The sequence below is a fragment of the Microcaecilia unicolor genome, chromosome 1, assembly GCF_901765095.1.
Source record: "Microcaecilia unicolor chromosome 1, aMicUni1.1, whole genome shotgun sequence".
Lineage (NCBI taxonomy): Eukaryota > Metazoa > Chordata > Amphibia > Gymnophiona > Siphonopidae > Microcaecilia > Microcaecilia unicolor.
The window spans coordinates 549,643,712-549,668,293 of NC_044031.1; the positions used below are offsets into that span (position 1 = coordinate 549,643,712).

A 24,582-nucleotide genomic window follows, 5' to 3' on the forward strand; every position below is an offset into this window, starting at 1 on the left:
TCTTATTTTTTTCAATTTTATCAAAACCTTTTATGTTTTTAATCTTTTCAACATTTTTAAATAATAATAATCACCATTAAGAGCATAAAAGCTGCTGATCAGGCTCATATATGGGCAAATCTCATAAATACTAATCTGCAAAAATCCAAAAAGTTGATTGCTATATTTTTCAAATCAACTTCAATGTAAAACAGTCAGTCGTTAAAATACTTACTGCAAACTATATCAATTGCATTTCAAAATAGCGCTCTTAACATCAGACGCCAAGAATATCTCATTTATACTCATAGGTGCATCACTTCCTGCCACCTAGTTAATCTATCAAAATTAAGTCATAACAAGTACAAAGATCCATGTTCCAAATCTAGTAGTTCTAGCATTCCAATCAATAGATGAATTGAGCCCATGTGGCTCCAGGGTCTTGAGTTTAAAAATCCACCAACTCATGCTGCTGTAATTTGTTCCTGCGATCTCCATCGCGTTTGTGTGCTGCTATCCAACTCACTACGAAACACCTCAAATCCTTAAAGGATTTAGAACACAAATCTTTGTACTTATTATGACTTCATTTTAATAGGTTAAGTAGCAGTAAGTGTTTTCACGGCTGAATTCTTTGCATTGAAGTTGATTTGAAAAATATATTAAGCAAGTTTTTGGATTTTTGCAGATGAATATTTATGAGATTTGCCAATATATGAGCCTGATCAGCACAGTCCCCTGGGGATGCTCGCTCTTGTAGTGATCAATATGTCAAAAGCATACTACTGGAGCTGTTTTAGTAGAAAGATTGATTCAATGCGGTTCTGGGTGATCCTTTTACACTAATTACTCCAATATTTTATGTAGAGATGACCTCAGAGATAATAAAACTCACCCAAACAAGGCACCCTAAAGGGTGGACGAATGTCTCAATCATAGGACTTCTTTCGTATTTTTTATTAATATATCAAAAAGATTTTTAGCGATGAACACCCAAGTGTTACCTTAACACCTCTCTTACTCAATATTCACAAATCTCAGAACCAAGTAAATCAATCTTAACACTAACTTCTATAAAAGCCTCATGCTCATCTCTAGCTTAACGATGTAGTCTAACTTTCAAAAACTTGAAAATTTTCAAAATCAATCAAAAAAGTAGGCACTTAACGTATATGTAGTAGTCAAGGCAATCCTCAGTGAGTACAATCCACATGACGTCCTTCTGATAACTATGATAAGTCCTATCCACTGTAACGTCTTTTAGGCTAGTTATCACCAAGCTTTGAGCATAAACATTCCAGAAAGTCCCAACGGACCTGACTCAGCTCAATGAACTTCTTTTGTCCAATCCACTTGACTACTAACTCAAATGTCCTTTGAAAAAAATCATAATGGGTCAAAGGACATTTGAGTTAGTAGTCAAGTGGATTGGACAAAAGGAGAAGTTCATTGAGCAGAGTCATGGTGGAGCTACGTCTGTGTGATAAGAAAATATGAAACAATTCTGGCCCATAAACATCACAGAGTTAAGTCTGTCTTAAAAACTTGGACTCGCTTAGACTTACTTTGTCAAGAACTCCATAGCACTAATTAACCTTATGTATTTCTGTTATTTGTCTAAAGGTATTGTCATGGAAGGATGATAATGTTGTTCTGATCTTTATTTACGCTTATTTGCCATGGATTGTTAATATTGTTTGACTTTGTGTTTGCTTTTGTGTATTATGTTTTGAAAAAACCTTTAATAAAAAATATGGGAAAAAAGGGTGAAAAAGGAGAATACAAAATACATTTTTGACTATTTCAGCATCTGATTACAGAATATGATGGGAATATGATGCAAGATGCCTACAGAACTTAAAGAAATAAAAAGCTGTTTACTTTGGAGAGACTAGTAGCTAGAAATGATAAAGAATTAATTAAAAAAGGTGCTTAAAGGTCAGTTCTAGTTATATGTTATGTAAAATTGTAACATATTTCATTATTGGAAGATAATGTCATACACATACAGACACAATTGATCATAATTAGCAGCTGCATGTGAGTTGAGCTTTACAAAAGACCCCTCCCTCCATGAACAAGATTGGCTCACTGACTGTCACCAAGGAATATGCTGTCAGTTTTCATTTGGCAGCCATTAGTACACAGAATGTTGGCACAGTAATATCCTTCTGTTAGATTTATGGTCAGATGAATGCACAGGTCACAGAAAGAAGTTTTTAAAAAGTGAACAAATACTTTTGCATAGCACAACTGCTCAAACAATATCAACATCTTCTTTAATTCAATATGTTACACCATTTCATACAGAACAAAAAAACTGAAAACATCACTACTTAAACCTGTTAAAGCTCCTAAAGAAGAAAATTCCAGTCACAAAATCCTACATAGGACTTTTTAATGACATTATAGTGTTACAGTTTAAGGGAGAAATATGATTAGACCATGTTTTAAATGTTTCTGCTTCACTGCTATTAATAAAAATATTGGCAGAAGTAAGAGCACTTGTAACCTCTTTCCTTACAAGATACAGTAAACAGTTCCAAAAAACTTTGAGTTATTGCCTGTTGGTGCAAGTTTTCCCTTGTCCACTGTCAGTTAGAAAAATAAACTGCTATATGTCTGATATCAGTAATTTGTTACTCTACAGTATAATCTACAATGGAATGTGCATTGATTTCCATGGACAGAATTTCTATTGCCTTGAATTCCATCACACTATTAGGGGTCAGGTGCTTTCATTTTGGAACATGGCAGTACCCAGGATAACAGCAAGTGAGGATTGCGCTTATTCTGCCCTCCCCCCTACCCTAGGGTATAGGTCAGGGTTTGGGGAGAAGTAAAGCTATTAGTTACCTAACTGGATGAGGGCATGACACATACATGGAGAGAATGAGGCAAGCTCTTTGTTATATGCACAGGTGGCTTATGGGGAAGTAACTTAAGATTGCACTACACAATTTTGAGTTTTGGCCCTTTTCAACCTTTTTTCTGCAAAAAATAAATAGTGTTTCAACAGGATCCATAAGTACATTCTTTGAGATATCCGCCCTTAACACCACAAGACAGTTGAAAAGATTGAAAAATGAAATTTTGTTATCAGTAAGCACTTCAATCTGGACCAAAGACATTAACACTCCATGACAGTCACATCTCAGCCAGTCGTTCTCTCAGTTTTCTTCGGAACGAGAAAGATGTGAGGGTATGCAGTCCCTCAGTAAGCTATGTGGGAACAAAATTCCTTCAACATTAGCCATTTTCCTCACGCACCTCTAAACATTTCTCACAGGTGGGATCTCACTAGTGCTTTTTTTGTAGGAAAAAAGGTACCGGTACTCATTATGGGTGGGGCCACCACCTATGGCTCCGCCCCTATGATAGTCACACCCATGTTGGCCACACCCCTTATACCAACCATGGCACATATAAACAGGCATCATTGAAAATATTATACCAGTATAGCAGAAAAAAATAACTGGAATTTTTTCATTATAAATAATTTCTGTAAGATGTTACAGCTCCAGTATACCCAGTGCAAAATAAGATAGCAGATGTAAATTCTCAAATTGGACATATTTCAAACACTAAAATGAAAATAAAATGATTTTTTTTCTACCTTTGTTGTCTGGTGACTTTGTTTTTCTGATCATGTTGGTCCCAGTCTCTGATTCTGCTGCTCTCTATCTGTTCCCTTAACTCCATTTCCAGGGATTCCTGGAGTAGCCTAGTGGTTAGTGCAGCGGACTTTGATCCTGGGGATCTGGGTTCGATTCCCACTGCAGCTCCTTGTGACTGTGGGCAAGTCACTTAACCCTCTATTGCTCCCCAGGTACAAAATAAGTACCTGAATATATGTAAACTGCTTTGAATGTAGTTGCAAAATACCACAGAAAGGCAGTATATCAAGTCCCATTTCCCTTTCCCATTAATTACATCTTTTAAAATAAGAAACATTTATCAATAAAAACTTAATTAACTCCAGAAATCACATACTCCACTTTAAGTGCCTTTTAGGCACTTGTAATTTTTAGCCTATGGAACCTGAAAAAAATCAAAGGTGTGAAAAAAATTGCATAGTGCACCAGACACAGTGCAGGTGACAGATGACCTTGAACAAATTCTGAGGGTGTGGTTATCAACTTTATTGATTGGCAGATTCAAGACTCAACATGAGTCGTGTTTTGGCCACAAGGCTTTCCTCAGGATCTTTAAGATACCGCTGTGGTTTCACTATAAAATGACACTGTTATTTGGAATCTTGCTGAATGGCAGAAAGACATTGTCACAGGCTGTAGGTATAAAAACTGGACACTAAACAGCAGCAGACAGAACAAACAAGTATCACTCATACACTGACAAGGTAAGTCCCAACCATCAGCGGTTGGGACTTACCTTGTCAGTGTATGAGTGCTATCTATTTGCTTCGTCTGCTGATGTTTAGTATGTAAGAAACAGCAACAAGGGAAAGTGCAGTTCAGGGCCTCAGGATTACCCTAGGCTAATCCCTTATATTGGTTGTCCTGGTTTAGATAGCATACACAGTATATCAAACAGGCCACATAGAAGTGGCACAGCAACATTCCTCCTTACCACAGTCAAGTCCTCTGATGCACTTTCCTGATGGCTCAATGTTGTTGCAAGGAAAGCAGACCTCGTCAACAATTTATTGGCAGAACACTTCCAGAGCATTAAGTCCAAAGACATAACAACCCAATAAGAATTCCAACCGATAATGTAAGTATTAATTTGAGGGAGGTCCAGGAGAAGAGTGAAGGGATTATATGGCCATCTTCTTTGAGCTTGATAGTATCCCCTCTTCCCCATTGCTCTCACTGTGTCCTGTATCCACACATTCTCTATTATCTTCAAATGTCGGTACTCACTGCCTATGTTCTGCACCTGTCCTCATCCCACAGTACCCTCTTCTTTCACTCGTATCATGTCCTTCATCTCCCCTATTGTTTCCTCCCTAGATAGCATGTGGCACCTCAGTGCCAAGGCTCTACCACTCTCTACCAGCCTCTTCCTCTTTCTCCTCCTCTTGGCAGCTTGGGCTGCACATTTTTGCTGTCTTTCTCATGAGTTACTTGGAGGTAGGTAGTGGTCCCAGGTACTCTCCATCTCATCTGAAGGACCCTACTGTTCTCCAGAGGTAAAGGATTTTGTGTGCCATATCAAAGCCAGGCTCTGGGTGACAGATGTGGCAGCCTGAAACCAGGATGTAACTGAGAGCAGAGTAAGAGAGAAAGGTGATCTGCAACTTGCAGCCTGGGCCTGCACCAGTGGCGTAGCCAGGGGTGGGCCTGGGTGGGCCCAGGCCCACCCAGTAGCAGCACACCTATGATGTGGCTGGCAGGGATCCCCAAGCCCCACCAGCCGAAAACTCCCAACTGTCCCTCCTGCATACCTTGTAAATAGCAGATCATCGCCTGCAGCAAGAAGCAACTGATACATACTGTTCACACCGGCCCCACAGCCTTCCCTCTGATGTATTCCCGATTATGCGGAAATAGGATGTTGCCTCAGAGGGAAGGCTGTGGGGCCAACATGAGCAGTGTGTATTAGTTGCTGCTTGCTGCCATTGAAAATCTGCTATTTAAAAGGTATGCAGGGGAGGGGGGATGTTTGAGAGACCATATGGCATGCAGGTGAGAGAGAGTGGGACCAAATCACTTGTGGGACAGGGCGGAGTGCTTCTGCCCACCCATCTTTGGCCCAGGCCCACCCAAAATTGGGTGTCTGGCTACGCCCCTGGCCTGCACAGGAGGGTTAGAGAGGTGGTGGAATCTGGCACTGGGGTGAATGTGTGAGAGGTGTTGTTAGGAAAATATGCCTAGGTGAAATATTGAACTTTACAACTTATTCTTTCTGTATGCAGTTTTTTTCTAATGCTGGAAGGAAAGCCTTCAGAGAAAAGCAGTAGCTTCTGCAGCAATACCTTTGTAGAGGTTGGGATACAGAATAGACCTTTGCAGCAAAAGGCATTGTAGTGAGGGTAGTGGAGGGAGAGGTAGGACCAGCATGACAGTAATCACTAAAGCAGAGAGAAGGGATAAAAGCCGCCTAGCTCATATCCCTTCTCCAAGTTCCTTTCACATCCTCCCTCTGAGCCAATTGCTTTAAGCAACACCAGATTTTAGCCTCTAGTCTCACCTCCGCAAAATGTTTTAAGGAACTGGGGTGGGAGTTCAAGAGCAACAACAGCAGGATGTGTTTTTTCAACAAAAGCCAGATGCTCCTGTGCTAAGGAAGCAGCAAATTAATTTTTTTTGGAGGGGGGAGGGACATAATTTTTTTTTTTATAAAGCCTAGCTGCAGAAATCAGCAAACATTTATCTCTGAAAGCATCTGATGTCGGAGACAACCTAGAGCAGCTGCAGAATGCAAACGTTGTAGCAGTTGAGGAAGGTTAATCTCAAACCTGTGTTATAAAATGTACATTTGATAAAGAAAAGTGTAAGTTGTCCTTCCTGCAGCCTGTGGTTTACACCCTGCCAGGAGAAAGATGGGGAGCCCCCCTTCCCTCTCTTCAGAATGTGTAGGGACAGAATAATCACATATCTTTCTCACACTTGGATGAAGCTACTGAGCATCTCGTTTCGCCTTCTCCAAGGATAAGCAGACATAATGGAATATATTCTATATATGACACCTGAAAAATCGGTGCCAGAAAAACTTCTGCTTAGGCGTATTCTATAAACTGCGCCTAGATTTAGGCAGAGTTTATAGAATACGCCTTGTGGCCATACCTGCATCCATTTACTCCAAGTAAAACTTGATGTAAATTTTCGGAGCACCCACAGCCCATTCCATGCCCATGGCCATGCCCCCTTTAGGCAGCTTGCATTAGAATTTATGCACATCGCTTTATAGAATATGCTTAGCAAGCTGTGCATGTAAATTCTAATTAATGCCAATTAGTGTCAATTGCTTGCTAATTCACAATTATCAGAGCTGATTGGCTTGTTAAGCTAATTAAGTTGCACGCGCAAATCTAGAATACGCCTGGATTTGTGCACACAGCTAGATCGTGCTATATAGAATCTGGGGGAATATTCTCACATATGGGTGACATCATTCACGTAGCCCGGTGCGGACACTGCCAAGTGCACTGTCGCTTTAAACCTTTAAGGCATTGCCCCCACTGTGCATGTCAGGTGCCTTCCCGCCTGATGCATGAGCGTGGGACCAGCAGTCTATTGATTTCCATGGAACAGAGAGGTTGTTTTTTTAAATCTCGCCTCAGCGCATCAAACTTTGGTGCCTTCCCTTTTTCTGGATATTTTTTTCTTCATATTCTACTTTTTTAATACTAATTTGTTAGGTTTAGTCATTTTTTCACTTATTTTTCAATTTTTGGCCTTTGGGGCCTCTGAGCCTATCTTTTGCCCAGAACCATCAATGTTTTTCAGGTATGCATCTACACGAGCTCCCTGGGCCATACAGCCTTTTGAGCTTGCGTAGGCCATTTTTTCCTCCATGTCAACAAAGGTGTGATTGGCTTTAAGAATTGTACTCGATGCAATAGGACTATTTCAGGCACAGACCCCCGAAACTTGTGTGTTCAGTGCTTGGGTCCTGAGCACCAGGACATACAGTGTAGCCTCTGCCTGCGCTTGCAAGCGAGGACCCTTAAAGCCTGTAGAGTCCAGCGTGAGAAACCTTTTGGTTCTGCATCAAAATCCTATGCCTCCACAGGCTATAACTCAGGCTGCATCCACACTACTTTCTCAGCCAGTACTGGCGCTTACTCTACATGAAGAAATATGGGCTATGCTCAAGCAAGAGCTTTCAGGGCTACTGTATTTGCAATCTATACAGGTTTACAGGGTGCTTGTGCCAGCCTCAGCCCAGCCACTTGATACATCAGAGAGACAGTCATGGGAGAGGTCCCATATGCTGACTCAGCTTCAACCTTCTAGGGCAGCGTGGACCCGACTGACGCATGCATCGACATCATCAAAAGAACTATCTTCAACTTCAGAGACTCATCTGCCTCGATGCACCTTGACGCAGATCTGATGCTCTAGTTGACACTCTTTCATGTACTTCCCATGAACAATACTTTGAAGAGTCTGAGTCTGACTGTTCATCTGAAGAGTCCTGTGGCATTTCATCTAATCCTTCTCTGTCACCTGAGAGATCTCACCTAGAAAGTATATCATTTCCTGGCAATATCCCTGAAATAGCTCAAGCTTTACCTTTCAAATTAGAAACAGAGGAGGAACCTGATTCAGAACTCTTTAAGGTTCTAGGTTATAACTCTCCTCCTAGAGAAGGAATCGTTGTTGCACTTTATACAATTATTAAAAACTAGTAAAAAAAGGCCCGTTTCCGAAACCAATGAAACGGGCGCTAGCATGTGGTTTTTTTGTGTGTGTGTGTATATGTGTCACAGAGTTATTGTGTGTGTGTGTGTGTGTGTGTGTGAGGGTGCGGTGTGTATGCTGGTTGTTGGTGTGTCTTTTTTTGTTTTGTTTTTTTGCTTGGGGGTTGGGGGATGTGCTGTGCTGGCAAAGTGGGTTGGATTGGTGTGTGGCTTTGAGGGTGTGTTTCTGTTGTATTGTGTGTGTGTGGTTTGTCTGTCAAGGAGGTTTGTGGAGGGGGTCTTTCTGTTGGTGAAATGTAAATGTGGTTGTAGGGGGGTCAGCCTTTGTTGAGTGTTGTTTTTTTTTCCCATGTTTTTTTTTTGTGATGTGCTGAGGCAGCAGTGTTGTTTTAGATGGGCGGAAGGTAGAGGAGCACGTTCTTTGTCTGTCGGTATTTTTTGGCCATTTCAGGGCTGCTGCAGGGGAATGCTGGAAGAGAAATGTGCTGTTGGAAGCAGCGCCATCTTTTTCCATTGGGCTGGAGTTCTGGGCATCCTGGAGGTGGGTGACGGCTTGCCTGAGGACGGGGATGGTTGTTTTAAGTTGGCGGAAGGGAGAAGAGCACGGTCTCGGGCCATCTGGGGGTGATACGCTATGTTTGGTCCATTTCAGGCCGGCTGCAGGGGAATGCTGGAACATTTATGCGCTGCAGGAATCAGCGCCGTCTTTTTCCGGGTGCTCGGGGAATCCCCGAGGTGGGAGACAGCTTGCCTGAGGCTGGGGATGGTTGGGCACGTCCTTGGCCGCTTCGGCAAAAGGGGAAGAGGAAGGGGGTGGGGAGTTACCTGCAGCCGCCTGAGAAACCATGTATTCGTTGTTTGTTTTGTATTATTAGTTTGCATTTCTGTTGAAGAAAGAGTGGATGCCTTTCGAATGATGGAGGTGGTGCATCGGTGTGCGGTTGTTTCGTTAGTTTGGCAGCCAGTCTCCAGCGATTCCTAGGCAGGGAAGGAGTACTCCTCCCCCTTCCTTGGTCGCTGTTTGCTGCTGACTGGGTCACGGGTAATCCTTCCAGCTGGGCCGCAGCTTGTCCTGTTTGCCCACGTCCCAGATGGTGACGGGCACGTTGTTTTCCAGCTCCTCTGACTCCATGTCAAGCGATCCCAAATATAGTCTGTGCTATAGGCCCTCTGGCACTCTTCAGTACTGGCATTAGGCATTTAAAAAATTTCCCCCCCTCCCCCGGTCTATTTTTGCACATACCCACAGCAGGAATATTCTTCTCTCGTTCCAGCGGTGGTTCTGTGCTCTCCGTGCTGCACAGATAATGAGCCATTCTGCTGGGGAATGCTCCTCCCTTATTGTCACGTAGTTTCCTCTGATTGGTCAGTCTTACGTTGCCTAGTGTTGCCTGGGAACGGTGTTGTGATGGTCCTTTGTGTTTCAGAATGTTGAGGGTGTTTTTTCTGATTGGTCCGTCATGCGAGGGCGGGGCAGAGAGACATGGTCAGTGTTGTGGCTTCACCACCATGAATCCATGAACCCTTCAGTGAGTGACTGAGTGACTTCAGAACGTTGTCTTCAGAACGTTGAGGGTGAGTTTTATTATAGTAGATTACTCAAAAACTGGGAGACTTAACTGATAGTTCAGGTAGCCCCAAAGAAAATTGATATTGTGTATAGGATACAGAAATCCATTGGGTTTGAGGAAACACAGTTATCTCACCATTCCCTAATTGTGGAATCTGTTTTGAAATGCACTCGCAGTGTAAGATCTCATGGTTCTGCTCCTTCAGAAAGGGAAGCTAGAACATCTTTTGGCAGAAAAACTTTTCAAGCTTCTCTGCTAACTAATCGCATATTGGATTAGCAACTTTATTCTGCAATTTACTTAAAATCTCAAATACAGAGTACTCTATTGATATTTTGTGGAATTCCTTCCTCTTGAGAAAGCTGAGGAAATAACTGCACAGGAAACTTCTTGACTGTCATAAATATCTGGCAAGAAAGACCTTTGATGTCTCTTCATGCATTTCTGCCTTAGCAGTGGCAATGGAACATCTCTCCTGGCTCAGAATCTCTGACCTCGAATTTGCTGTCCAGGAGTGGTTAGCAGATGTCCCATTGTTGTGGAGAAAACTTGTTTTGTGACAAAGTCAAGGAACTAGCCAACCTAATTTTAAAAACATACAGATACTATAAAAACTCTGTCAAGGCCACAGATGCCTGCTCTTTCTTCTTCTAGAAGATTTCCAGGAGGATATTGACACTCAAATTACAATGGCCCCGATGCTCAGACGCAAACGCAGGTGCTAGAGACCATTAGCGCTGGACTAGCACCCGTATTTGCCGGTGCACCATGCTTAAAGGCCCCTAACCCGGGGAATAATGACTGTGCGAAAGGATAGTGCAACCAGCATGCTGATGAGCTAATTCCCTATTCCTCCACAATGCTCAGCGGCAAACACACCAAACAAGGGCGCACATTCCGCTGAAAACCCTATGCCAGCTCGGAGCTGGTGTTAGAGTGTCTCAGAAAGGAGAAGCAAGTTTGCAACAGCATCAGAGCAAATAAAGCCATAAGAAGCACGGTCCATGGACCTGGGCATAAAAGAAGCTGCAGCTCTGAGAACCAGTCTCGTGTGTCCTTCGTTTATTTTGTTTCCAAAGTCGAGTGCAAGTAGACACACTTTTTATTTGGGGGGGGGGGGGGGGAACGGGACGAAATGGCCTCTGGATATACATTGCCCAGGTTCCCTGGTGAGACATGTCAAACCCAACAGCTTGTTTTTTTTTACTGACTGTACATCAGAAGCAGAAAGCCTGTGAGGGAATCCATAGAGCCACTGGATCATGAAGGAGCAAAAGGGGCACTCAGGGAGGATAAGGCCGTAGCAGAGAGACGGAATGAATTATTTGCTTTGGTCTTTACGAATGTAGATGTAAGAGATCTATCTGTACCAGAATCAAAACTATATAGAGAGGAACGGTTCCACATAACTTTCTATCTGAGAAGTTCTAAGAGGAAAGGACATTTCTGTGGGTAAGTGACATTATTTTATTCTGTGCTTAGTAAAGATTGGGTTTAAAAGAGGAATTGTAGGATACTGATAAAAACAGTTAGAATTAAAAAAGAAGAAGAAGAAGCAAACTTATTAGCTAGTCTCCATACCCATTTCCCCATAGTTTTAAAAATTATTTTTTTTGCCACAGCATTAACAGATAGTCTTTAGAAGGCACAGTAAGGCCTAGTTCAGTCTTAGAAAAAAAAATAAAAGAGAGAGAAGCAAGCATTATTAACTAGTTTCCATAGTATACAACCCTTTACCCCATAGTTTTAAACTGAAACATTCTCTAGAGGTAGAATTTTAACAACAACGAGTATAAAAAAGATAGTAGCAAGGCTTAAACTGTCCTAAAAGAAAGTTATTTTCTGTTCTTGCCTGCTGGAGAGGTAGCACTACTACTGACCTGAATTAGATATTAATTAAGGTGTGAGGAAGTAGAATATTTGCAGAGGTTACTGGACTAGCTTCAAAAGGTTTGTTTGAAACAGTCTCCTTAGAATCCAAACTATATAGAGAGGAAAGGTACCACTTAACTTTCTTTCTGAGAAGTTCTGGGAGGAAAGGACATTTCTGTGGATAAGTGACATTATTTTATTCTGTGCTTGGTAACTTAAAGATGTGGTTTAAAAGAGGAACTGTAGGATATTGATAAACACGGTTAGAAAAAAAAAAAAAAAGAAGAAGAAGCAAACTTATTAGCTAGTCTCCATACCCTTTTCCCCATAGTTTTATAACTTAAATTTTCTGCCACAGCATTAACAGATAGTCTCTAGAAGGCACATTAGGACCTAGTTCAGTCCTCATTCCCAGCCACCCTCCCCAACTCTCAGCCACCTCTAGCTCAACTCCCACCCACCCCTAGCTCAACTCTTCATTTATAGTCAATTATTCTAATTAGGACAAGAGGGGAGTTTTCATTAGAGTTTTAATTGTTTAATTAGTTTCTGAGAAGCAAACATTAAATAAATTACACCAGTCTTAAGGCTCTTTATAGTCATCTAATATCTTTACTACCTTAAGAAATTTTAATTAAACAACTCTGTAATACTAAGACGCAGACAGTAGTCCAACAGCGAGAGGGTTGCTGTCCAGTCTTTTGCATTGAGTGTCACATGTATGATTATCTCCCAGTTGGTGAGAGGTCATATGTGTGAAAAGAGCTTCTAGCTCTCAGAGAACAAGGCCGTTCTCTTGAGGCTAGAGTAGCAGACTTGAGGAGCTGAGGAAGACAGAGAGGTACATAGAGGAGGCCTACAGAGACATTGTAGAGAAGTCCCACCTCCAATCTGGCAGCCCCTGTGCTGCCTTGAAGGAGGAAGGTCTTCTAACAGGAGAGCATCACCCTGGTGCAGCTGGAAGTAATCCTGTAGCCAGGACCAGCACACCAGGGGATGCAATATGCTCTCGCTCCGAGGATGTGTCTCCAGGAGCTACTGCCCAGGAGGTAAGGGTTAGGACAGCTGTTGTAGTTGATGATTTGATTATTAGGCATGTAGATAGTTGGGTGGCTGATGGACGTGAGGATCGCCTGGTGACTTACCTGCCTGCTGCGAAGGTGGCGGACCTGACGCATCACCTAGATAGGATTTTAGATAGTGCTGGGGAAGAGTCGGCTGTCTTGGTACATGTGACGTAGGAAAATGTGGGAGAGAGTTTCTGGAAGCCAAATTTAGGCTGTTAGGTAGTAAGCTCAAATCCAGAACCTCTAGGGTAGCATTTTCCGAAGTGCTACCTATTCCACGCGCAGGGCACAAGAGACAGGCAGAGCTCCGGAAATGCGTGGATGAAGTGATGGTGCAGGGAGGAGGGGTTTATATTTGTAAGGAACTAGGCAACATTCTGGTGAAGGGGGAGCCTGTTTCGGAAAGAAGGGCTCCACCTTAACCAGGGTGGGACCAGGCTGCTGGCATCGGCATTTAAAAAGGAAATAGAGCAGCTTTTAAACTTGAACCTGGGGGAAGGCCGACAGTCGTTCAAAAATGCGTGGTTCGAAACAAGGTATCTTTCAAAGATATCCCCAAAACAGGGAAGATAGGGTATCCCGATGGCGAGGTTGCAAAAGAGACCATAGTAGATCAGGTGACCTTACGTAAAAATCAGACAAAAGACTGCAAATTAACACTGTCAACTAATGAGCAAGATGTAAATAGCAACAACAAAAATTTTGGAATGTCTATATATTGCACTAAATGAAAAATTAGATATAATAGGCATCTCTGAGACCTCGTGAAAGGAGGATAACCAGGGTACAAATTATATCATAGTGATAGGGTGGATCGAATTGTTGGAGGGGTAGCTTTGTATATTAAGGAGGGCCTTGAATCAAATAGATTGAAAATTCTGCTGGAAACAAAACACATCTTGGAATCCCTATGGATTGAAATTCCATGTGTAAAGGGGAAAAGGACAATGATAGGAGTGTACTACCGTCCACCTGGCCAGGATGAACAGACAGATGTAGAAATGTTATCAGAAATTAGGGAAGCTAACAAACTGGGCAACACAATAATAATGAGTGATTTCAATTACCCCAATATTGATTGGGTAAATGTAACATCAGGGCATGATAAGAAGGTAAAATTCCTTGACGAAATCAAGGACTGCTTTATGGAGCAGCGGGTACAGGATCCAACGAGAGAAGGAAGAATTCTAGACCTAGTCCTTAGTGGAATACATGATCTGGTGCAGGAGGTAATGATGCTGGAGCCGCTTGATAACTGATTATAATATGATCAGATTTTATATCGGCTTTGGAGTAAGTACACATAGTAAATGCAATATGTTAGCATTTAACTTGCAAAAAGGAGACTCTGATAAAATAAGAACAGTGAAAAAAAACCTTAGAGAAGCAGCTGCAATGGTCAAAAATTTACATCAGGCTTGGATGCTGTTCAAAAACACCATCCTGAAAGCCCAGGCCAAATATTATCCATGTATTAAAAAAGGAGGAAGGAAGACCAAATGACAGCCGGCATGGTTAAAAAGTGAGGTGAAGGAAGCTATTAGAGCTAAAAGAAAATCCTTCAGAAAATGGAAGAAGGAACCGACTGAAAATAATAAGAAACAGCATAAGGAATGGCAAGTCAAATGCAAAGCACTGATAAGGAAGTCAAAGAGGGACTTTGAAAAAAAAATTGTGCTGGTGGGAAAAACACACATTAAAATTGTTTTAGGTATATTAAAAGCAAGAAGCCGGCAAAAGAAATGGTTGGACAGCTTGATGACCAAGGGGTAAAAGGGGCAATCAGGGAAGACAAAGCCGTAGCAGAGAGATTAAATGAAATTCTTTGCTTCGGTCTTCACCAAGGAAGATTTGGGAGAAATACCGGTGCCGGAAATGGTATTCAAAGCTGACGAGTCAGAGAAACTGAATGAAATCTCTATAAACCTGAAGGATGTAATGGCGCAATTTGACAAATTAAAGAGTAGCAAATCTCCTGGACCAGATGGTATTCATCCCAGAGTACTGATAGAATTGAAAAATGAACTTGCGGAACTATTGTTAGTAATATGTAATTTATCTTTAAAATCAAGTGTGGTTCCGGAAGATTGAAGGGTGGCCAATGTAATGCCGATTTTTAAAAAAGGTTCCAGAGGTGATCCGGGAAATTATAGACCAGTGAGCCTGACGTCAGTGCCGAGCAAAATGGGAGAGACTATTATGAAGAACAAAATTACTGAGCATATTCAAAAGCATGGATTAATGAAACAAAGCCAACATGGATTTAGTGAAGGGAAATCTTGCCTCACCAATCTATTACATTTCATGAAGGAGTGAACAAACATGTGGCTAAAGGTGAGCCGGTTGATATTGTATATCTGGATTTTCAAAAGGCGTTTGACAAAGTACCTCATGAAAGACTCCAGAGGAAATTGTAGAGTCATGGGATAGGAGGTACTGTCCTATTGTGGATTAAAAACTGGTTAAAAGATAGAAAACAGAGGTTAAATGATCAGTATTCTCAGTGGAGAAGGGTAGTTAGTGGGGTTCCCTAGGGATCTGTGCTGAGACCTCTGCTTTTTAACATATTTATAAATGATCTAGAGGTGGGAGTAACTAGTGAGATAATTAAATTTGCTGACAACACAAAGTTATTCAAAGTTGTTAAATCGCAAGAGGATTGTGAAAAATTACAGGAGGACCTTATGAGACTGAGAAACTGGGCATCTAAATGGCAGATGATGTTTGTGAGCAAGTGCAAAGTGATTCATGTGAGAAGGAGGAACCCGAATTATAGTTATGTAATGCAAGGTTCCACATTAGTAGTCACTGACCGGGAAAGGCATCATCGTTGATGATACATTGAAACCCTCTGCTCACTGTGTGGCGGTGGCTAAGAAAGCAAATAGAATGTTAGGTATTATTAGGAAAGGAATGGAAAACAAAAATGAGGACGTTATAATGCCTTTGTTTTGTTCCATGGTGCGACCGCACCTCAAATATTGTGTTCAATTCTGGTCGTCGCATCTCAAAAAAGATATAGAGTAATTAGGAAAGGTACAGAGAAGGGCGACAAAAATGATAAAGGGGATGGGACAATTTCCCTATGAGGAAAAGCTAAAGTGGCTAGGGTTCTTCAGCTTGGAGAAAAGACGGCTGAGGGAGATTGATAAAGGTCTATAAAATAATGAGTGGAGTGGAACGGATAGACATGAATCACTTGTTTACTATTTCCAATAATACTACTACTACAAATCATTTCTATAGCGCGCTACCAGTCGTACGCAGCGCTTCACAATTGAACATGAAGAAAAGACAGTCCCTGCTCCAAAGAGCTTACAATCTAAATCAATACTAGGACTAGGTGGCATTCAATGAAGTTAGAAAGTAGTAAATTTAAAGCGAATTGAAGAAAATATTTCTTCACTCAACGTATAATTAAACTCTGGAATTTGTTTCTAGAGAATGTAGTAAAAGTGGTTAGCTTAGCGGGGTTTAAAAAAAGGTTTGGATAGCTTCCTAAAGAAAATGTCCATAGACCATTATTAAAATGGACTTGGGGAAAATCCACTGCTTATTTCTAGAATAACTACTACTACTACTTAACATTTCTAGAGCGCTACTAGGGTTACGCAGCGCTGTACAATTTAACAAAGAGAGACAGTCCCTGCTCAAAGAGCTTACAATCTAATAGACAAGTGAACGGTCGGTCCGATTGGGGCAGTCTGGATTCACTGAACGGTAAGGGTTAGGTGCCGAACGCAGCATTGAAGAGGTGGGCTTTAAGCAAAGACTTGAAGATGGGCAGGGAGGGGGCTTGGCGTAAGGGTTCAGGAAGGTTGTTCCAAGCATAGGGTGAGGCGAGGCAGAATGAGCGGAGCCTGGAGTTGGCGGTGGTGGAGAAGGGTACTGAGAGGAGGGATTTATCCTGTGAACGGAGGTTACGGGCGGGAACGTAAGGGGAGATGAGGGTAGAAAGATAGTGAGGGGCAGCAGACTGAGTGCATTTGTAGGTAAGAAGGAGAAGCTTGAATTGAATGCGGTATCTGATCGGAAGCCAGTGAAGTGACCTGAGGAGAGGGGTGATATGAGTATATCGGTTCTGGCGGAATATGAGACATGCAGCAGAGTTCTGAACAGATTGAAGGGGGGATAGATGGCTAAGTGGGAGGCCGGTGAGGAGTAAGTTGCAGTAGTACAGGCGAGAGGTAATGAGAGCATGGACGAGAGTTCGGGTGGTGTGTTCAGAGAGGAAAGGGCAAATTTTGCTGATGTTAAAGAGGAAGAAGCGACAGGTCTTGGCTATCTGCTGGATATGCGCAGAGAAGGAGAGGGAGGAGTCAAAGATGACTCCGAGGTTGCGGGCAGATGAGACGGGGAGGATGAGGGTGTTATCAACTGAGATAGAAAGTGGAGGAAGAGGAGAAGTGGGTTTTGGTGGAAAGACGATAAGCTCGGTCTTGGACATGTTCAGTTTCAGGTGGCAGTTGGACATCCAGGCAGCAATGTCGGATAAGCAGGCCGATACCTTTGCCTGGGTCTCCGCGGTGATGTCTGGTGTGGAGAGATACAGTTGGGTGTCATCAGCATAGAGATGATACTGGAAACCATGAGATGAGATCAGGGAGCCCAGGGAAGAGATGTAGATTGAGAAGAGAAGGGGTCCAAGGACCGATCCCTGGGGAACACCAACAGATAAGGGGATGGAGGTGAAGGAAGATCCATGAGAGTGAACTTTGAAGGTACGGTGGGAGAGATAGGAGGAGAACCAGGAGAGGACAGAGCCCTGGAACCCAAATGAGGACAGTGTGGCAAGAAGTAAGTCATGATTCACAGTGTCAAAAGCGGCGGATAGATCCAGGAGGATGAGGATGGAGTAGTGGCCTCTGGATTTGGCAAGGAACAGGTCATTACAGACTTTAGAGAGTGCTGTTTCTGTCGAGTGAAGAGGGCGAAAACCGGATTGAAGCGGATCGAGGATGGCGTGAGAGGAGAGAAAATCAAGGCAGCGGCTGTGGACTGCGCGCTCAAGTATCTTGGAGAGGAAGGGTAGGAGGGAGATGGGGCGGTAGTTGGAGGGACAGGTAGGGTCTAGTGATGGTTTTTTGAGGAGTGGCATGACTACGGCATGCTTGAAGGTGTCGGGGACAGTTGCAGTGGAGAGAGAGAGGTTGAGGATATGACAGATGGAGGGGGTGATAGTAGGAGAGATGGTGTTAAGTAAGTTGGTGGGGATGGGATCAGAGGAACAAGTGGTGCATTTTGAGGAGGAAAGAAGGCGGGTGTTTTCTTCCTCGGAGATATCAGGAAAGGAGGAGAAGGAGGTCTGGGTTGGTTGGTTGAGGGAGAGGGTTGAAGGGTGAAGAATAAGCAGCATAAAATGTATTGCACTGTTTTGGGATCTTTCCAAGTACTTGTAACCTGGATTGGCCACTGTTGGAAATAGGACGCTGGGCTTGATGGCCCTTCGGTCTGTCCCAGTATGGCAATACTTATGTACTTAAATGGTTTTCAAGGGTGACAATGTGGAGGAACTGAAAGAAATCTCGGTGAATCTGGAAGACGTACTGAGCCAAAGTAAAGAGTAGAAAATCACCTGGACTGGATGGCATGTACCCAAGGGTACTGAGGTCCTGATGCTCAAAATTCTGTTGGTTTTCCGAATAGTGCCATAAAAATACCACCGGAACAGCACAGAACAATGGTCTATGATAAATGAGTTGCAATTATAGAGAATGCTCATAGCGATGAGTATTGCGGAGTTTGGCAGGAGAATTGTGCTTTGGCGCAGGAGGATTTTGCTGGCGCATGTGCAGAAGAGTTCTGCGGTAAGCTCGGCTCCTGTGCACATGGGCCTGGTAAAACCCGAATGTGAAGCACACATTGGCGTCTGTTTTCTGTGGCCTAAATATAAGCGTTTTAAATTTTTTTTTTAGCTTGGACACATATTTAGACGTCGGAAACAGACGCCAATGTGTGCTTTTACTGGGCGTTTCTAATTTTTTTTTTTTTTTTTTTTTACATAGACACTTTAAATTTAAATGCAGGAAACAGATACCAATCTGTGCTTTCGCTTGGGTCTGCTGTTTCTCACGACCTGTGCTTAAGGGCTTGTACAGGCTTCCTTCTGCTTCCAAAAGCAATCAAAACCAGCAGATTTGCAGAAAGAATCATGAGAAAAGTATGAGAATCATGAGAAATCCTCTGTTCAAACTGTCTAATGCCTGCTCTGACTTGGCATTATTTTTTGCAGCAGTAAGGAATTTTGTTTCAGGTGGTCTTTTCTGAGAATTGGGGAGGCATACAAAATGCACGAGCTTCACTGCATTTGCATGCTATCTGCACTAGTGCCTGGCACTCCTGTTGTTTCCCACGCTAGATCCCTCTGAACATTCTGCGCAGGTGAATGCGGGCACTAGTATGGCACTAATGGCATCTAGCATTCACGTTGACTTTTGAGCATTGGAGCTTGAAAGAACTCAAACATGAAATTGCTGATCTGCTGTTAGTGATCTGTACCTTGTTGATAAAATCGTCCTTAGTACCTGAAGATTGGAAAGTGGCCAATGTCATGCCTATTTTTTAAAAGGGTTCCAAGGTGATCCAGGAAATTACAGGCCACTAAGTCTGACTTCAGTGCCAGGCAAAATAGTGGAAACTATTTTAAAGAATAAAATTACAGAACACATAGACAAACATGGTTTAATGGGACAGAGTCAGCATGGATTCACCCAAGGAAATCTTGTCTCACTGATTTGCTTCATTTATTTGAAGGTGTGAGTAAACATGTGAATAAAGGTGAGCCAGTTGATGTAGGGCGAACCTTTCAGAGATCGAGTGCCCAAACAGCAACCCAAAATCGAATTATTTATCGTAAAGTGCCGGTACTCATTATGGGCGGGGTCACCACATATGACTCCACCCCTATGATAGCCACACCCCTTACACCAGCCATGGCACATATAAACAGACATCATTGAAAATATTATACTAGTATAGGAGAAAAAAATAACATGATTTTCTTTCATTATAAATCATTTCTGTAAGCTATTACAGCTCCAGTGTACCCAGTGCAAAATAAGACAGCAGATGTAAATTCTCAAATTGGACATATTCCAAACACTAAAATGAAAATAAAATGATTTTTTCTACCTTTGTTGTCTGGTGACTTTGTTTTTCTGATCATGCTGGCCCAGCATCCGATTCTGCTGCTATCAGTCCTCTTAACTCTATTTCCAGGGCTTCCTTTCCATTTATTTCTTTACTTTCCTCCTTTCTTCTTCATTTTTTGCCCTCCATCCAGGGCCGTGCCTAGGGTCTCTGGTGCCCCCCTGCAGACTATCAGTTGGCGCCCCCCCCCCCCCCCTCCGTCTAGCAGAGCAGGAACAGAAGGGAGCAGGCAAGTAAGCCGGACCTCAGGAAAAAATAGCACTGTATGTATCCCTCATTGATAAGTCTCTGACTCTAAAGTTTAGCAATTTCATTAAAGCAAAATTTATTTTCATAACACTTCAAAGATTTCCAACTCAAAATAGGAATGCTAATTCAAAATGTGAGCAAAGTCCTCTTAGTTTCCAAAGATTCTTTTTCTAATCTCCTTTGCACCAAAGGATATAATTCAGATCAAACATTTATCTCTGATCAACTATCTCAGATCAAATATTTATTTCAGATCAAATATTAAGGTTTCCTTGCTTACAGTCACTTAAATCTACCTAGCCTTTATATAGCTTATAGGATTTAAACACTCTTAAACTGAAATTCACCCTTTTCTATTCTTCATAAACTTCAAGTAATCCTGAAATATTCAGATCCTTTTCTCACTGGACTCAAACTTCAATCTCCACCAACCTCTTTTCATTCATATTTTCTCGTCATTTACCACATAATCAGGCACTCTTTTATAATTTCAGTCAACACACACAGGAACTCACAGCTGCATGTCTCTCTTGGCCAAACCGACGGTCAGTTGCTGTCTCACTCTGTTCCCTTCCCGGCAGATTTCTAACAGAAGCTGATTATCCAATCAGAGAGCTCTATTTGAATGCAGATTAACACACAGCCACTGGGAATTTTTAGTCAAAAACACTAGATAAACCCTTCATTTTTGGACCAAACTTCACACTTTTGATCAGAGCCATAACCTAACATTAAGGCTGTAAACATTCCATCATTTTTATCCATAAATATGCAAATGAGAACCTCCCAAAAACGTACAAATTTGCTTATGATTTAAACAAATCTGAGCATATGACAACCAAGTACAGACTCCCAGCACCTGAATTCTGCAATTAGATTTAATGCAAATACTTTTAAAACTTATTTTTAGCACTTTTAAAATTTCAGGTTCTCTTTAATTTGAATGCTGTTCAAGCTCTGAAGCTCACCCTGAGTGAGGAGTTATCGCCAAACCAAAGCATATATAGCAATCTGGTTGTATTCTCTCAAATAACTTAAAGAGCCTGCCTGCCTCAGTGAATACTGCGTTGCTTTCACTTCCGGGTTTGGGCAGGGGAGATAGGAGAATCGGAACTCCAGGTAAAAGATTTTGCAAGGGGACGGCAGGGCAGCAGCGCCCCTCGAAGGCATGCGCCCCCCTGCCTTGCTTACCCCGCTTACCGCATTGGCACGGCCCTGCCTCCATCCATGTCCAGCAACCCTCCGCTCCCCTCCAGCCACAAATGTCCAGCCGCCCTCCTCTCCCCTCCAGCCACCCATGTCCAGCCACCCTCCTCTCCCCCTGCCCTCCCCTCCAGCCACCCATGTCCAGCCACCCTCCTCCCCCCAGCCTTAAGCCAGAGGTGCCCAGTTCAAATCCCACAGCTGCTTGGGCAAGTCACTTAACCCTCCACTGCCACACGTACAAAAATATTAGAGTGTGAGCCCTCCATGGACAGCAAAATATGTAACTCTCCTTGAGCTTTTACTGGAAAAGGTGTAATATAAATTTTAAAAGTGTGCACATCTGTGCATAAATGTTAGCCTCACAAACATTTTGTTCACATAAAGTTTATGTGAGGCCAATATTTAGACCTAGTGAATGTCTTAAACTCCTGTTTACGTCTTGTGCATTACAGAGGGATACCTACCTATTTTAATATAGTGTGCACCTATGTGTACAATGCAGTGAACCCCTTTCTACATCCTGTGGCCAGTAACAGGGGTGAAAACTGAGGGCCAGAAAGAGAAGGGGTGAGCTAGATACAGCTACAGTAAGGAGATTAGTGCAGTTACTGTCGGGGAAGAAGGGTATAGATTGGAACTTTGAGAGTGGTGTAAGGAATGATAGAAGAGATGATGATGAAGAGCTGTTGTCGGCTGATCTGCGCTGCAGGAATTGAAAAATATCTGTTTAAAAAATATCTGAAAAACATTCTCCATAAAATCGAATTGAATAATGAAGCTACTGGTAGAACTCAAACTGAAAACAATAATGTCAAGAAACAGATAAGTTGATACATTGAGCTAGGGAGGAGACTCCCACTGAAGAAAAAAAAACCATTTGTAATTGTTTTGATGGTATGAGCAGAGCAAACTCATGGTCACTTCAAAGAATAAATGAAACACAAAAATTTAAGGTTCTTTGGGAACGGGGGGAGGGGGAGGCGGCAAAGACACAAGCCACCTTTTCGGCGAGGAGGAGCACCTCCAAAATTGAGCAACCTCCCGCCCTTCCTCCAACCAAACAAGCATCAGGCCGTCCGCCTGCCCGTCCTCCCCTCCCTCCCAGCACCAGGAACCCCCTCCTCCTCTGAAATTTAAAAAGCGTACCGTCCTACTCCTCGGGGTTAAGGCGGCATGCGTCGGCAGCGAAGCGCGTGTTCTTCGCTTGTGTTTTTCGGCCTTCCCTTCTGTCTCTCAAGCTCAGAGCTTGAGAGACAGAAAGGAAGGCCGAAGGCGCGCCGCATGAAGAACGTGTTTTGCTGCCGCTGCTGACGCATGCCGCCTTAACTTCGAGGAGTAGGACGGTACACTTTTTATATTTCAGAGGAGGAGGGGGGTTCCTGGTGCTGGGAGGGAGAACGGGCGGGCGGACAGCCTGATGCTTGTTTGGTTGGAGGGAGGCCGAACTGGTGCTCGGAGGGAGAGTGGGCGGACCAGCGACGGCGCGCGTGCCAAGGGAGAGGGCTCTGCGTGCCCTCTCTGACACACGTGCCATAGGTTCGCCATCCCTGATGTAGGGTATCTAGATTTTCAGAAAGCTTTTGACAAAGTTCCTCATGAGAGTCTCCTGAGAAAATTAGAGTTATGGTATAGGAGGCAATGTTCTGTTGTGGATTAGGAATTGATTATTGGACAGAAAACAAAGGGTAGGGTTAAGTGGCCATTTTTCTCAGTGGAGGAGGGTAAATAGTGGAGTGCTGTGGGGGGGGGGGGGGCTGTGCTATTTAACATATTTATAAATGATTGGGAAATCAGAACGACGAGTGAGGTGATTACATTTGCAGATGCACAACCATCGCTCAGACACACACAATGCTTTTTGTCTATAGTGGAATTCTCAATGCTGGTAACTTCATTGTAATAATAACTAGTATTAAAGATAACTTCCAGTGAATAAAAATGCAGATATGGAAGAAAAACATTGGCAAATGAGGTCTAAATTTTCTAAATAGAAAAAAACAAAGTGGGAGTGGGGGCTCTAAAAAAAAAAGGAAAAATAACTTCACAGCTAAAATGAAGAAATGTTCCTTTAATTTGTGGAAGAAAACAATAATTGCTGATTTATTCATTAGTGGGTATTGCTGTAATCCCCAGATGGAGTCCTTGGCATTACAGTTCCAAGATTAAGTTACTGTGATGCTTGCAGACAACTTGGATCCCCCATGTCAAGGTTGGGGGTCAGTTCAGTAAGAGTATTGAGAAGTTCAAATTGCAGCTGCTACTCTTAGACTGACATACATATTTTACTTTCCTGTGTTACCTGTCCTTAAACCTTGACAAGCACAAATGAGAAGTTTGAATAAAAAACAAAATAAGGTATTTCGATTGACGGGCAGAGTTTAAACAGAAACTATTATGCTGTCATATCTAATGAAAACTGGTATGACAGTCAAGTTAAATAGTCCTTATGCTGACAGCTTTTATTTTCCAAGAGGCTTGTTGCCATATTGGCCCATCAAAAAAAGTTAACAGCGTAAGTCAAGATTTCACTGAGCATATCAATAGTGATTCACATCACGGCATTATGTGATCCTACCTGGGAACATCTGTGATTTCTAGACACGCTATATAGAATCTGGGGGATAGGGACACACATTACTATGGGACCCTTTTCTAAAATGCATTAAGCAGCAAGTATGAACCCATGCTGTTTGGCATGCACAAATTTTCTGAGTTATTTTATGTGTGTATGCATAAATTTTCCAGAATATGCACAAAAAAAGCAAACCCCTTCCCAACCCTGTTTTTGGAACACCCCTATTAAGTTAGTGGAGCTGGGTGATTGGAGGCCACAAAAGCCTTTTTTATTAATTGTTGCTATGAGCAGTGCTGAGGGCCCGCATTACATGTATCAATAGGCAGTATGGGTGTATCTGCTGTGTCTGCCAGTGCTTGTAACGTGATCCCTTACAGTAAGTGGCCTATGCAGTAAATGCAGAGCAGAAGCATACCATGTCCTTGACGTTTACTGTACAGATTTTGTACCTACCACCCTTACGTTTTGCACTTAAGTTGTGATAATGACAAAATCTTACCACACTTTTTGAAAACACACTTACAAATACACGTCTCTATTATGTTTTATGTTGCAAATCAAAAATTATAAAGAAGATACATATAG

The 24,582-nt window shown here is 42.5% G+C and overlaps 1 protein-coding gene across 1 annotated transcript in view; it reads left to right on the top strand.

The window, feature by feature from the left end:
- VPS13B (vacuolar protein sorting 13 homolog B) overlaps positions 1-24,582 on the top strand; it is a 1,674,799-nt gene that overhangs the window by 1,458,798 nt on the left and 191,419 nt on the right.